Raw genomic sequence first — 14,534 nt, forward strand, 5'->3', positions numbered from 1 at the left:
TGATACAGCTGAATGGCCGCTTAGGAAGTGGCAGGTCTCACTTTAATCAGATACAGAAGCTATCGTCAGATCAGTACACATCACATACAAAGCACTGGGTTAAATACATATGAATATCAAGTTAATATGAAATACATTAAAAGATAAATAGAAAAAGCTGATTTCTGCTCATACCTTACACTTTGTCTGACCTCAGTTTATTGAGCATATCAAGATGAACAATTAAGATTATTTTTATTGTATGACCACAAAAGAAACCAGAATATTTTAAGTTTCAGTTACAGTATTCAACTATAATTAATATGATAAAGGCAAACAATACAACCAAAAAAGACATTTCATTCATTTTCTGTGTTTAAAGGAGTAGTTCACTTTAAAATGAAAATGGCCGCATGATTTACTCACCCTCAAGTCATCCTATAGGTGTGTATGATTTTCTTAATTCTGATGAACATAATCTAAGTTATATTAATAAATATCCTGATGTTTCCAACCTTTATAACAGCAGTGAACGAGGCTCACGAGTCAAAAGGCTCAAAAAAGTGCATCCATCCATCATAAACATAATCCACATGGCTCCGGGGGGTTAATAAAGGCCTTCTGAAGAGAAACGATGCATTTGTGTAAGAAAAAAATCCATATTTAAAACTTTATAAAGTAAAATATATAGCTTCTGCCAGACCGCCTTCCGTATTCAACTTATGCAGAAAGTGTAACGCTTTCGCAGTTCAAAACGCTTACGCAGCGTCCAACGTCGCGTCAGTTACACTTTTTCATAAGTTGAATATATCGAAGGTGGTCTGGCAGAAGTTAGATATTTTACTTCATAATGTGTTAAATAAGGATATTTTTCTTCCAAAACCCCATCGATTCGCTTTCAGAAGGCCTTTATTAACCCCCCGGAGCCGTGTGGAGTATTTTTATGATGAATGGATGCACTTTTTTGAGGTTCGAACTCGTCGGCCCCGTTCACTGCCATTATGAAGCTTGGAAACATCAGGATATTTATTAATATAATTCCAATATAAATTAATTCATCAGAAAGAAGAAAGTCATATACACCTAGGATGTCTTGAGGGTGAGTTAATCATGGGGTAATGTTCATTTTCACATTTAGTGAACTACTCCTTTAAGACATCTTAACCAGTTAACCAGTGGTCAATACTGAAAAAGTATATTCTGTTTGAATTGCATTACAGCTGACAAGAGGATCAAATATAAACAACACAACATTTAACTTGGAAGCATAACAAGTCACCCATTATTAAACTGTTCACACGCATTGCCGAAATGGAACACTGAGGACTTCGCAGTCATTCTGTCCTCTTATGCCCAGGATTAGACCGATGCAAAGCTCATTACATAATGAACGCCTATATCAGCACTTTCCACTCACTGATATAATTAGACTCTAAAGCCCTGCTCTGATTCTGGGCCAGTGTGAGAATGCTTGATGATCATGTCAAAATCAAAAATATTTAAGTCACACTTTACATTACAGTGCCTCTTAAATGTATAATAATGAATCATAATGGTTGCATACATATCACATTGCACGCAGCAAGTAAGACGTGTTTCTGAATCAAACAAAATTCCTGTCTGAAAATTTAGTCCTAACCATATCCTGCCCCTAAACCTAACCCTACCCATAACTAAAATCAGGGGAAATGATACAGTAGGTGAATAGCACCTAACCCTGGTTGTAAGCCTAAACTTGACATAAACTCTAAACTTGCCCCCTCAAATCTGATTGGTTGATTGGAACGTTGTTCCAGGTTTAACAAAGATGATTCATAATTGATTGATGAGACATTGATTCATAATATTCAATCATATTATTTAATAAAACAATAAATACACTGCATATATAAACTCTTTAATGTAAAGAATATTTCACAGTTTGTTTTAAAGGCAAAAACACACAACTTGAGCGCCATTTCAGAAATACACTTGTCCTGCATGGAATTTAGTATGAAAAATGAAGTTAATTTAAAGTAGTTAAAAATGAAACTTATAAATAAAACATTATATAAACCATTATACCATAATATACCATTTAGTGTATGTGATTTGAGTTCATACATTTAAAAAAATGAAAATAAGTTTACATTTATGAATATGAATCACATAAACTAAATGTACCATTTACTTGTTACATTAAGATTTTTACAAAATGCTTTATTAAGCTCACTTAAAATTCTTCATTCATAATATGAATAATATGTTAGGATTATACCTTAATTTGATAGAATTTTACTATATAAATAAAAAAGGGCTTAGCCTATGTGTGTGTATCTATCTATCTATCTATCTATCTATCTATCTATCTATCTATCTATCTATCTATCTATCTTTGAATTAAAACTGTAAACATATGAAGCACACTTTATGCTAACTATCTGATAACTAACTATATCAACAATAGTAAAGTTGATTAAATGAAATATTTAAAATAAGTAGATTAAATAGTATAATTAATAGGCATATTCTAGAATCAAATATTGCAGTTCAGTGAAATCATTGATTCATCAGAACATTTTTACCATATAAATATAGCCTACACTCTTGCATTATAACCCTTGTTGGGTACTTACGCTAGAAGGCAAGAATCTTTTTTTTTTCTTTTTTTTCGAATGTTAATTCTATTCACTCAGGAGCTTTCTCGCCGCATTCAGTCAGGAGAATTCGATATAAGGTCTTCGAGATCTCAAACAGCAGAAAAGGAGCAGCTCTGCGCTTACCTGCTGTTCATAGAGCTCCTATAATCCCTCTTTAATGATCGTGCTATCAGGATGGCCACATTGAACTGGCTGATTTCTGCTCTTCTTGCTTATGTAACAGCCCACGCGTAAAGCTTAGTTGTCTTGAGTAGAGGTGCGTTCCTACAGCACTCAGGTAAGTCAAATGCCTCAGGGTGATGGGGCATCTCCTCCTGTCTATCCGGTCTGTCTGTCAGTGGGCGTGGCGTTGATTGCTCAGCTCCTCCCACACCAACTCCTCCCACTTTGCGCTCTGTACCGAGCGTTCAGTGCTGATGCTGTGACTCGGCTGTAGTGTTTGTTTACAACACTTGAATGAATAAGAATGGATTAAACATAGCTGGGTCCCAAATCCAAAGTAAACATTTATTGGTCACTGGGAAAATAAATATCTCACCAATAAATAAATAAAATGTTTTAAAGTGCTCAAAATACCATAAGAATCATATTTTTTTATTGTTAATGTTGCATAATTAAAAATATTAAGTGACTCGTATGACTTCATAATCTTGAGTGTTTATTTTCCTTTTAGATGTTCTTCTACTTTACAGTTTTTCTCAATCTATTTGGTACATTTCTTGAAACATCCTTAAGATTGGCCGTAAGTGATTTTCTCAATACAGTTTGTACAAACAGCACCACACAATGGATTACCAGCAAATTTGCTCAAAATCCTTAGGGTCATCTCACTGAAAAAAATAAACAATAAGTAAGATTTACTAACCCTAACATATTTTTAAAGTAAATTTCACATATGTAATTAAGTAAACTCTACTTAACTAAGTTAAGTAAAATGAACAAAGGAAAAAAGTAATTTTAACATGGCCAGTAAAAGGTTGAGTAATTTCTATTAGAAGTTTCCTTTGCAATACATTTTACTCAAAAAATATAACATTGAACTACACCACACTTTTAAAGTGTATGCGTTACTTAGAAATATCTAAGTAAAATAGAAGAAAAATCTAATTGAAACCCTAGTGCATGATGGGAACACAGTACCAGAAAAGTTGAGTAGTTTTATGATGCTGATATTTTATGCTTTAATTTCTACAAGCTTGAATTGAGTACTAATATAGAATTTTCTTTTTTAAATTCTTGCCTGAACTAACTTTTTCATGTAGAAATTACTTAATTTTTTGTCTGTAGTATTTACTTGACCACAAAATCATTTTTATCATGTCAATGAACATATCAGTGCCATCAGAATGTCCTTGTGATATATAGATATAGACAGACGGATAGACAGATGTTCTATGAATGTTGGGTTAAAAACAACCCAAGTTGGGTTGAAAGGACACACCCAGCAATTGGGTTGTTTTAACCCAGTGATTGGGTTGTTATAACCCAGCGGTTGGGTTAAATGTTTGCTTAAAACAACCCAATTGCTTTTTTAAAACAACCCAATTGCTGAGTTAAAACAACCCAATCACTGGGTTAAAACAACCCAATTGCTGGGTTTGTCCATTTTCAACCCAACTTGGGTTGTTTTTAAACCAGCATTTTTTAGAGTGTATACTGACAGACAGACGGACAGATAGATATCATAGATGGACAGATGGACAGACGAACAGACGGACAGACAGATATATAGATAGATAGACGGACAGATAGATATAATAGATGGACAGACGGACAGACAGATATATAGATATATAGATAGATAGACAGACAGACAGACAGATATCATAGACGGACGGACAGACGAACGGACGGACAGACGAACAAACAGACAGATGGACGGACAGATAGATAGATAGACAGACAGACATAATAGACGTACGTACGGACAGACAGACAGACGGACAGATAGACAGACAGACAGACAGACAGATATAATAGACGTACGGACAAACAGACAGACGGACAGATAGATAGATAGATGGATAGATAGATAGACAGACAGACAGATATCATAGACGGACGGACAGACGGACGGACGGACAGACGAACAAACAGACAGATGGATGGCCAGATAGATAGATAGACAGACAGATAGATGGATAGACAGATAGATAGATGATAGACAGACAGACAGACAGACAGACAGACAGACAGACGTACGGACAGACAGACAGGCGGACAGATAGACAGACAGACAGACAGATATAATAGACGTACGGACAAACAGACAGACGGACAGCTAGATAGATAGATAGATAGATAGATAGATAGACAGACAGACAGACAGACAGACAGACAGACAGACAGACAGACAGACAGACAGACAGACAGACAGACAGACAGACAGACAGATGGATAGACGGATAGATAGATGATAGATAGACAGAGAGACATAATAGATGTACGGACAGACAGACGGGCAGATAGACAGATAGACAGACAGACAGATAGATAGATAGATAGACAGACAGACAGACAGACAGACAGACAGACAGACAGACAGATGGATAGACGGATAGATAGATGATAGATTAGATTGATTGATAGATAGATGATAGATTGATTGATAGATAGATGATAGATTAGACAGACAGACAGACAGACAGACAGACAGACAGACAGACGGACGGACGGACGGACGGACGGACGGACGGACGGACGGACGGACGGACAGACAGACAGACAGATAGATAGATGTATGATATACAGCTGGCAATTATTTATGATCATCCGGTATGCCTCTAAACTGCTTGCACTTGCTGTTCACACACACGACTGTACAGGTTCTGCTCTTGCTCAAACACTGTAAAACCTGTTGAGATAACGGCCACATCATTCTCTTGAGTACTTTGTTTGCCGCTCAGTGCGTCTCATTGAGATTGTAATAAATTGAAAGATTACTAGGATACAATGGAACTTCCCCTATTTAGTGATATTGCAGTGTTTCATTGGCCGTGGAAAAACATAGCATCAGGATGGTATCATGACCAATAAAACATTCAGTATCAAAGGATGCATTTGTTATAAATCTTCTGATCTGGGCCAATCTGTAAAAGCAAGGATGACTAAGACACTTTTAATTGCTAATTACAGTTTCTAATTTTTGCAACAAGGATCTAGATTAGACTGTTCTGAATATACTAACTTCAGCTAAAAATGGACAGCTAAAGTCAATTTCTTGAAAGAGAGAAATGTTTAAAGTGTTTAAGTAAGAAAATAAACAAGGTAAATCCTGACAAAACAAATGAATCCTGAGAGGGGAAAGCAATGACACACTTTATGGTTGGAGACATAGATATGCAGGAACCTCACAGATCCAGTTTACACATGTCCTGATCACCCTGGGGCTAATTCCATAAAAATGAATCCATAATCCATACAGTATAATAATAAAGGGAGTTTATGCTTAACTGCACATAAACAAATACTCAATAACCACATATCATATAATAGGCTATGCCAAACAGTAGGTCACAGCACTCTGGAATTAAGTGAATTAATGAAGACATTTTAACCTTGAGCTTTAACACTTACATCAAATCAGAGATTATTGGGACAATGATAATGACAGGTAAGGCCACCAAATGTGATTTTAAAATCCCAATGCTTGAGAACTCACTGTCCTCACATCATTCTCACAGTATTTTGCAGGTTTTATTTCTGTCACCAATGACCTACAGCCATAAGTAAAGATTTTAATGGCATTTAAGTACAGACTGAGGTTATTGCAGACTGTTATGCCATAAAGAAAGCAATTAAATCAAATGAGGTTATAGGTGACGTATGGACAAATAAGTCTTAAATATGACATGCTTTATATGCACCTGCCACTAGAGACAAAATGCAGTTTTCTAAGGTTTTACAACATTCCAACTAGACTTTCTAACAATTTCCAAATTTAAAATTAAACCACATAAAATAAAAAATCTATAAAAAATCAGCTGACAACAAACCAAATTGCATATGCAAACAAATACTGTAGACATGTGCTATACCTTTTTTTTTGTAGAACAAATGCAGTGATTTTTTTAGTTCAGAAAACTCAGCTATTAAACAATATTTATATAAATATTAAATATTTGATGTATTAATATTTGCAAGTATTTGTAAATCAATTTAAAGCAAAAGGTTTGCTTATCTTTAAAATAAATAACCCACTTGTTTTGATATTTTGATAGATTCCTGGCATCAAATGGCTCCTTAAAAATAATAATAATAGTATTATTAAACAAACAAACAAACAAATAAATACATAAATAAATGTCACTTCATGAGTACATTTTAGTAGTATTACTGAATCATAAATAAATAAATAAAGGTCCGTTACATCTTCATGTACATTTTCATTACATCCTACCACCGCCATGTTGTTATACCCAGTGAACCTAAAAACTTTGGGCTGGGAAGTCATGTGATCATGTGGCTGCTTACTAGAAATGGGAAAACATAGACGAAATAGGAATGAAATATGACCTTGTCCATGTCGATTTCAATGCATTATAAAAGACTGTTTGTTAATGCACGTATAACACAATTATGTATGTGATTGCTAAAATTCAATTTCCCAAAAGTAATCCGATTAAGACATTTGCCAATGTGTCATCTCTTGAATAAAGTGAATAAAAGCATTTTTGTAATTATTATAAATTATGAAATTGTTTCCGCTAGGACAAGATAATAGCATAATTCTGATGATCTCCAATTATTTTTTTATCCTGAGTCACAGAGGTCCACCGTTTAGTGCATTTGTAGTGGTATATAAGTGGATGAGAAAACAAGTAATAATTATAATAATAATTTGTTGCATTTATATAGTGCTTTTCTGGGCACTCAAAGCGCTTTACATAGAAGGGGGGAATCTCCTCGAAGTAGATTTAATTAAACAAGCAGTAAAATCAGCAGTGATAAAAGGCTTTTGTCTAGAAATATTAAAAATAATACACAAACTCACCAGGAGTGAATATGTCCTGATGTATAAAATAATTGTCTTCAACATTAATTCAAAAAAATTTGCCCAGTTTTTAGATAAATCAATTTAATCATGTCAAAAATCTTTGATATGAATTTTTCTGATTTTCAGCCTTGTTGATGCCAGAGGTCAGCTCCATCTCTTCCATCTCAGATAGGGGTATTCTCTTTACAACTTCTATTTATAATTATCCTTGTTTCTACTTTTAATTCTTATACATGGTATTTTTATTTCTTATGCTATGTTATCACTATTTTAATTCATTTTCTATGTAAAGCACTTTGAATTTAGCCTGGCTCTGCCCTCCTACGTACTTCCGCTCAATTTTCATTTTCCTTCAGTACTCTGCCTGGGATTGCGCTATATTCTTAGGTTTTCTCCGATCAAATTTTAACCGGTCCAATCAGCGAACAGAGGGAGTGGCTGAGAACGGTGACATTGATGTCGTGCGCTAGTTTGAGTTGTAGTTCAGTAATGGCGGTGGAGAAAGATGCAAGCGAAGCCATTCATTCCGTTGTGGCAACACTGCCGAATATCCAGAAGTTAAAACCGGAGCAAGAACAATCTTTGCTGAGTTTTGGTGGTGGCCATGATGTTGTGGCCCTCCTCCCCACAGGTTTCGGGAAAAGTTTGATTTTCCAGCTCGCTCCGTTAGTGGTGAAGGCATTGGCTGAAGCCCTATTCGGACGGTGATTGTTTCTCGTGGGGTCGGAAGGTATTCTCATCATTTACAGGGGCTAGTCAGTGATTTTATTGCCGTCCGTCTCCCCCCACCCGCGTAAAAATCCCCGGCCGAATGACCTACTGTTTTAGACAAACACCAAGGTCATGTGGTCATTTCATTGCTGTCCGAATCCACATCTCTGAGCTTTCAAGAATATATCACTTCAAAATTCACTGTTTAAATCCTTTTTGACCCCTGCAGAGCACCGTACGGGTGCGCTTCGCTGTAATTTGGATGCATTTCTAGACTTGTATTTCTTTAAATGCTGGCAAGTATTTTCAAGAGCAATATATTTCATCACCGCTCAAAAAATAAAAAGAAGAAAAGCACGTAAACGTTTGAATTGGGCCGTTATTTAAGGCAGCATTTATTCTTATCATACCAGAAGCATATGACATTTTATTTACAGCATACAATAATGTTACAGACCACGTGAGCAGCGCGTTCCTGATCACAAAACTCTCACCTCCACCGTGAATAAATCACAATCCGAATGCACAAGTTTTAGGTTTTATCACTGAGGTGGCGTTATTTTTACGGACTTCCATGTGAGAAACAGAGTCGAACGGCGCTTGACATACGTCACGACCAAACGTTAGCAATTGGTTATGGCAGATCCAGAGTGGCTCTGGGCAGATCCAATAGTTTTAAACTTCAACAGAGTACCCGCCTTCAAGGAAGTAAACGCTTGTCAATGGAGAGTGGCCAGACTCTCTGTACAAATTAAATGTACGAGAGCCTGGTAAGACCAGGCTACTTTGAATTACCATTGTGTATGAAATGTGCTATATAAATAAACTTGCCTTGCCTTGCCTTACCTTGCCTCATGAAGGAACAATTTTAAAAATGCATTATGGGGTGTCAAGGGCTAAGGAAAAAGGCTACCTTGGTTGTAAATGCTGTAACTGTTGATTACTTTATGCTATCACCACAAAATATGTTCAGATGCAGCTCACATGTAGTTTAATTTCAACAAGATTAGGCACGGAATAATGAATGTGTGTGTACATTTTGTGAATTAATTTCTTAAACGTATTTACCTAGCGATCATATCCTTCAGTGAATGAACTTGTCTAAGTAAATGCTTAGTAAAATATAGGCTAAATATTAGTTAATCCAATGTTTACTTTCTTCACTGACACAGACGAAAATGAGAAGACTATAGGCCAGAGCTCAGCTTGAGGAGGGGAAGAGACAGGGCAAGAGAAGGAGACTGAGAGAAAAAGAAAGAGTGATGAAATGAGGAGGGAATAGGTATGACAAGATAATCTACTGCCCACTAACATGGTTTTGAAAGCTATTTATTATAATTGTTTAGCCTTCAAACATCTTAAAATTCACACCGATCAGAGAAATCAAATTTGTCCCCCCTAAATAGCTCAAATTTGGGACCTCACTGGTTTTAAAACTCCTTAAGGCAGTTGCATGCTCAAAAGTTGTTGCTGTTCAGGAAACCTGTTTGCTTTGACCTCATATCTGGAGTTAATGCATTTATGTTGTTAATGTGTTGCAGCCTGGAATATTTATATAGGCCTACTTAATATTAAAATAGAATATTCAGATAGTATATACTCATTGTATCTCTGTGCTTTGACGATTTAGTAAAAAATTCAAATAATTTCTGTGGTAGAAAACGTTGTGACACCGTGATCGGCTACTATGGCCCTTAGGTTTGTAATAGCCCCAGGGCCCTACATGTTCTTAATCCGGGCCTGGTTGCAGTGGATGTGTAAAAGGACAAATCAAGTCACAGTACCAGTCAATATGGGAGCTATTTTGACTGGATGTGAGAATAGCCACAATATTTGAACCATCATACATTGTTGTTTTGTTGTTGTTTCTTATGTTTTATGATACAGCAAAACTTTTGATTCTGCATTTTGACATTGAGACTGCAGGTCTATCTACTGTAGGTTGTGATTTATTTCTGTTGTAGTTGTCTTCAGCCATTTTGGTGTGTTAAGTTGTAATAATTTTTATACTTCCCATTTTTATGTTTGAAAAACAAGGTTGTGTCCCATATTATTTTAACATAGTATCATCATTATATCAGTGTAGATGTAGATTAACCATTAAAATATCAAGTGTATATAAGTATTGTGATACTTGGTGCCACAGTGACACTCTTATCCCAAAAAGTATTGCTATACCACGATATTCAATATGTTGTCCCACGGTGAGTCAATTTTCCCTGTTGCACCTACACAAAATTTGAGGGTTCCCCCACCTGCCAAATCCCACTTTAACCACTGCATGTAAGGGAACTTCACCAAAAAAGAAAAAATTCCTCCTACCTTTATCTTATTTCCTTATTGAGTTATTGCATGTTAAATAAGAAAGATGTGTAAAACATAATAAAAATGATTGTAGAAGAGCTTCTCTTGAACCTTGAAGCCGATGGGCTACAGCAGCAGAAGATCACATCGGGTGTCACTCCTGTCAGCTAAGAACAGGAAACAGAGTCTACAATTCACATGGGCTCACCAAAATTGGACAATAGAAGAATGGAAAAAAAGTTGCCTGGTCTAACGAATCTCGATTTCTGCTGCGGCATTCAGATGGTAGGGTCAGAATTTGCCCCTTTGAGCATTGTTTAAACACCACAGAGTATTGTTGCTGACCATGTCCACCCCTTTATGACCACGTCTTCTGATTTCAGCAGGATAACACGCCAAGCTCAAATCTCCTCTAACTGATTTCTTGAACATGGTAATGAGTCACCAGATCTCAATCCAATGTGGCAGAACAGGAGATTTGCATCATGGATGTGTAGCTGACAAATCTGCACTGAAATCTGCCGCAACTGCGTAATGCTATCATGTCAGTATGGACCAAAATCTCTGATGAATGTTTCCAGCACCCAAAGTGGCCGGTGGTGAGTGTATATGAATGTGAAAATAAAGTGATAACACTTTTTAAGCATAATAAAAGTTATAAAGTAAACACTGTCATATTGTTAATGTCTGTTCAAAATACTTTTTTATATATAGATCGTGTTCTCTTTTGCTAAAGCCAGACCTGTTATGAGAAGAACCCCAACCGTGAGCATATACTGTTGCGTAAGACTGTGCCGAGGTCACCCTGCTCCAAACAATAAAAGTACAATTATAAAGAGCTAGAGAGTCTGAGTAAGTGAGACGCTGAGAGAAACATGTCGTGCAAAGAGACGGTCACCGTGATTTTACCAAGCAACATATGCTGGGTCGACATATTTTGTTGATCCTGGAACAACGTTCTTGTCTGAAAATGTAGTCCTTCCCCTTTCTTTACCCCTAACCCTACCCATAAATTATCCCTAAAATCAGAGGGGAAGGATAGGTGAATAACACTGATGCAGAAGCACCTAACCCTGCAGTTGTAAACCTAAACTTGACATAAACTGTCATCAAATCTGATTGTTAATTGGAATGTTGTTCCAGGATCAACAAAGATGTTGATCCAGGAACATGTCGTTCACTGCAAAGAAACGTTGTGGACAGGTAGGATTTAAATGCAATGTAATCAGAACAAAACTCTTTTGCACAACCAAGGGAGTAAATGGGATATTTATAATGAATATGTCACTGATTAAAAGGATAATTCTGATTAAAATGAAAATTCTGTCATCATTTAGTCACAAACCAACCAAGCAGATCTCGGCAGCCATTGACTACCATAATGGGGGGGAAAATACTATGGTAGTTAATGGCTGCCGAGATCTGCTTGGTTACAAACATTCTTCCAAATATCTTTCTTTCTGTTCGGAAGAAGAAAGAAATTCATACAGGTTTGGAACAACTTGAGGGTGAGTAAATGACAGAAATTTCATTTTTGGGTGAACTGTCCCTTTAATTGTCAAATTGTTACAAAAGAACTATGCTATAGTTCACCCATTAAAATATTATTGAATCGCCCTCATGTTGTTCAAACCTTTTTTTTTTAACCACACAAATTGATCATTTTCATGGATCATCAATTCTTCTCATTTTTGAAGAACATACAGGTCATTTTTAATGCAGTTACAATAAACAAACTTCAAAAAGGACTCCATAAAACTATCATATGACAAAACTATGTTTAGAACAACATGAGGGAGAACAAATCTTTTTCGGGTGAACTATTCCTTTAAGGTCAAATTCAAGTCAATGATGAACTAATATTGCTATATTTAAATGCAACAGGATCAAAGCACTAAACCCAAGCACCTGTTATAAAACTAAAACTTGATTTTTTTTTTTTCAAATTACCTTTTGAATTTTTCCATGGCACATGGTCAAGTGGCATGACATGACTCAAGCCCATGTGCCTAAACATTTCACCTCAGCAGCAGACAGAAGGAAATCATGGCTCATAGATCAAACAAGCTCAAAAATGACCTCTGCCAATGAATGTTTCTGTGGTCAGCTGAGAGACTGTGCAGTTAATGGGTAGATAGAAGGGGCTCTGAAAACACTCAGAAGTCATAAACTAAAGTCATAAAGTGAAGTCATAAGTGAAGTTTCCTTTTTGATGGTGTAAAGGTCAGTAGTTTGTTCATTTGGTAATGTAAACTTGCATGAATGTTTTTAAGGCATTCTCTGGCCTGCAAGAGAAAAAGGAGACAGCTGGTTTTTAATTACATGCTATAATACACACAGACACAAATATGCATGCATGCATGCACGTGCACACACCAAAAGGACATGCACATGAAAACACACACACAGTGGTATAGCCAAATGTTAAAGAATTTGGACTGGCAACAAAGCTTCACAGATTTAATCTTAATGTTACAGTAGATGTCCCGTGCACCCTGTGCGGTTATTGAGTTCACTTGTGGCCTTGGGTAAAGCACTTGAAGGTCACCTCAGGGGAGTGTGCCTTAGCCTACTTTAAGTATGCATAGATAAAAAGTGAATCCCAAATGATGAGAGAGAGGGGGGTATGAAAAACTGTTTATGAAGGGGCTTCAAGCTGAGAGAAACCCAGAAACAAGCTACTACCGCAGTACATATACAATTAAGAGATTAATAAATTTTTTATTTGTTTCATGGCACAATCTTTTAACCATATATAATTGCAAATGCATTTCTTTAATTTGTGTCTTGCAATAGAAACTAGTTTTTTTATTTAGGCTTACATTTTGTTTGTTATTTTCAATTCTATTTGTTTTAAATAAGTTTTAAGTTTTTAATTAAAATAATTAACTTGAACTAGTCCATTTTCTTTTGCTTTATTTATGTAGTTAATAATTTTTATTCAACTGTAAAGCAAATGTATTCACTGAATAGCCTATCCAGTTATATTACACTATTACTACCATTTTTTTAATTTATTTTTTTTAGATTTATACTACTATTATAATGTCAGTAAAAAATTTTTTTAATACTTATTCAGCAAGGACGCGTTAAATTGATCAAAGTGACAGTAAAGACATTTATAATGTTTTTACAAAATTCTATTTCAAACAATTGCTGTTCTTTTGAACTTTCTATTCATCAAAGAATCCTGAAAAAAAAATGTATCACTTTTTCCACAAAAATATTAAGCAGCACAACTGTTTTCAACATTGATAATGCAACCATATCACCCAGTAGCCCAAGACTGGGTTCCCACTTAAGCTAAGCAGGGCTGAGCCTGCTCAGTACCTGGATGGGAGATCTCCTGGGAAAACTAGGTTGATGCTGGAAGAGGTGTTAGTGAGGCCAGCAGGGGGCGCTCACCCTGTGGTCTGTGTGGGTCCTAACGCACCCCCAGTATAGTGATGGGGACACTATACTGTAACAAGCACCGTCCTTCGGATGAGACGTTAAACCGAGGTCCTTACTCTCTGTGGTCATTAAAAATCCCAGGATGTCCTTCGATAAAGAGTAGAGGTGTAGCCCCGGCATCCTGGCCAAATTTGCCCATTGGCCTCTGTCCATCATGACCTCCTAATCATCCCCATACATATATATGATTGGCTTCATCACTCTGTCTCCTCTCCACCAATCAGCTGGTGTGTGGTGGGCGTTCTGGTGCAATATGGCTGCCGTCGCATCATCCAGGTGGATGCTGGACATTGGTGGTGGTTGGTGAGATTCCCCCATTCCATGTAAAGCGCTTTGAGTGCCTTGAAAAGCGCTATATAAATGTAACCAATTATTATTATAATTATTAATTAATTATAATAAGAAGAAATGTTTCTTGAGCAGCAAATCAGCATATTAGAATGATTTCTGAA

General features: G+C 36.2%; 1 protein-coding gene across 1 annotated transcript in view; it reads right to left on the bottom strand.

Annotated features, from left to right (window-relative positions):
- prlra (prolactin receptor a) overlaps positions 1-2,953 on the bottom strand; it is a 42,772-nt gene extending 39,819 nt beyond the window's left edge. Inside the window, exon 1 of the mRNA XM_079835714.1 lies at positions 2,742-2,953. The gene's annotated coding sequence lies outside the window, so the exon portion shown is untranslated. The remainder of the gene's footprint in view (positions 1-2,741) is intronic.
- Positions 2,954-14,534: the final 11,581 nt, after the last annotated feature.

This window comes from Gobio gobio (assembly GCF_949357685.1).
Source record: "Gobio gobio genome assembly, chromosome: 14".
Lineage (NCBI taxonomy): Eukaryota > Metazoa > Chordata > Actinopteri > Cypriniformes > Gobionidae > Gobio > Gobio gobio.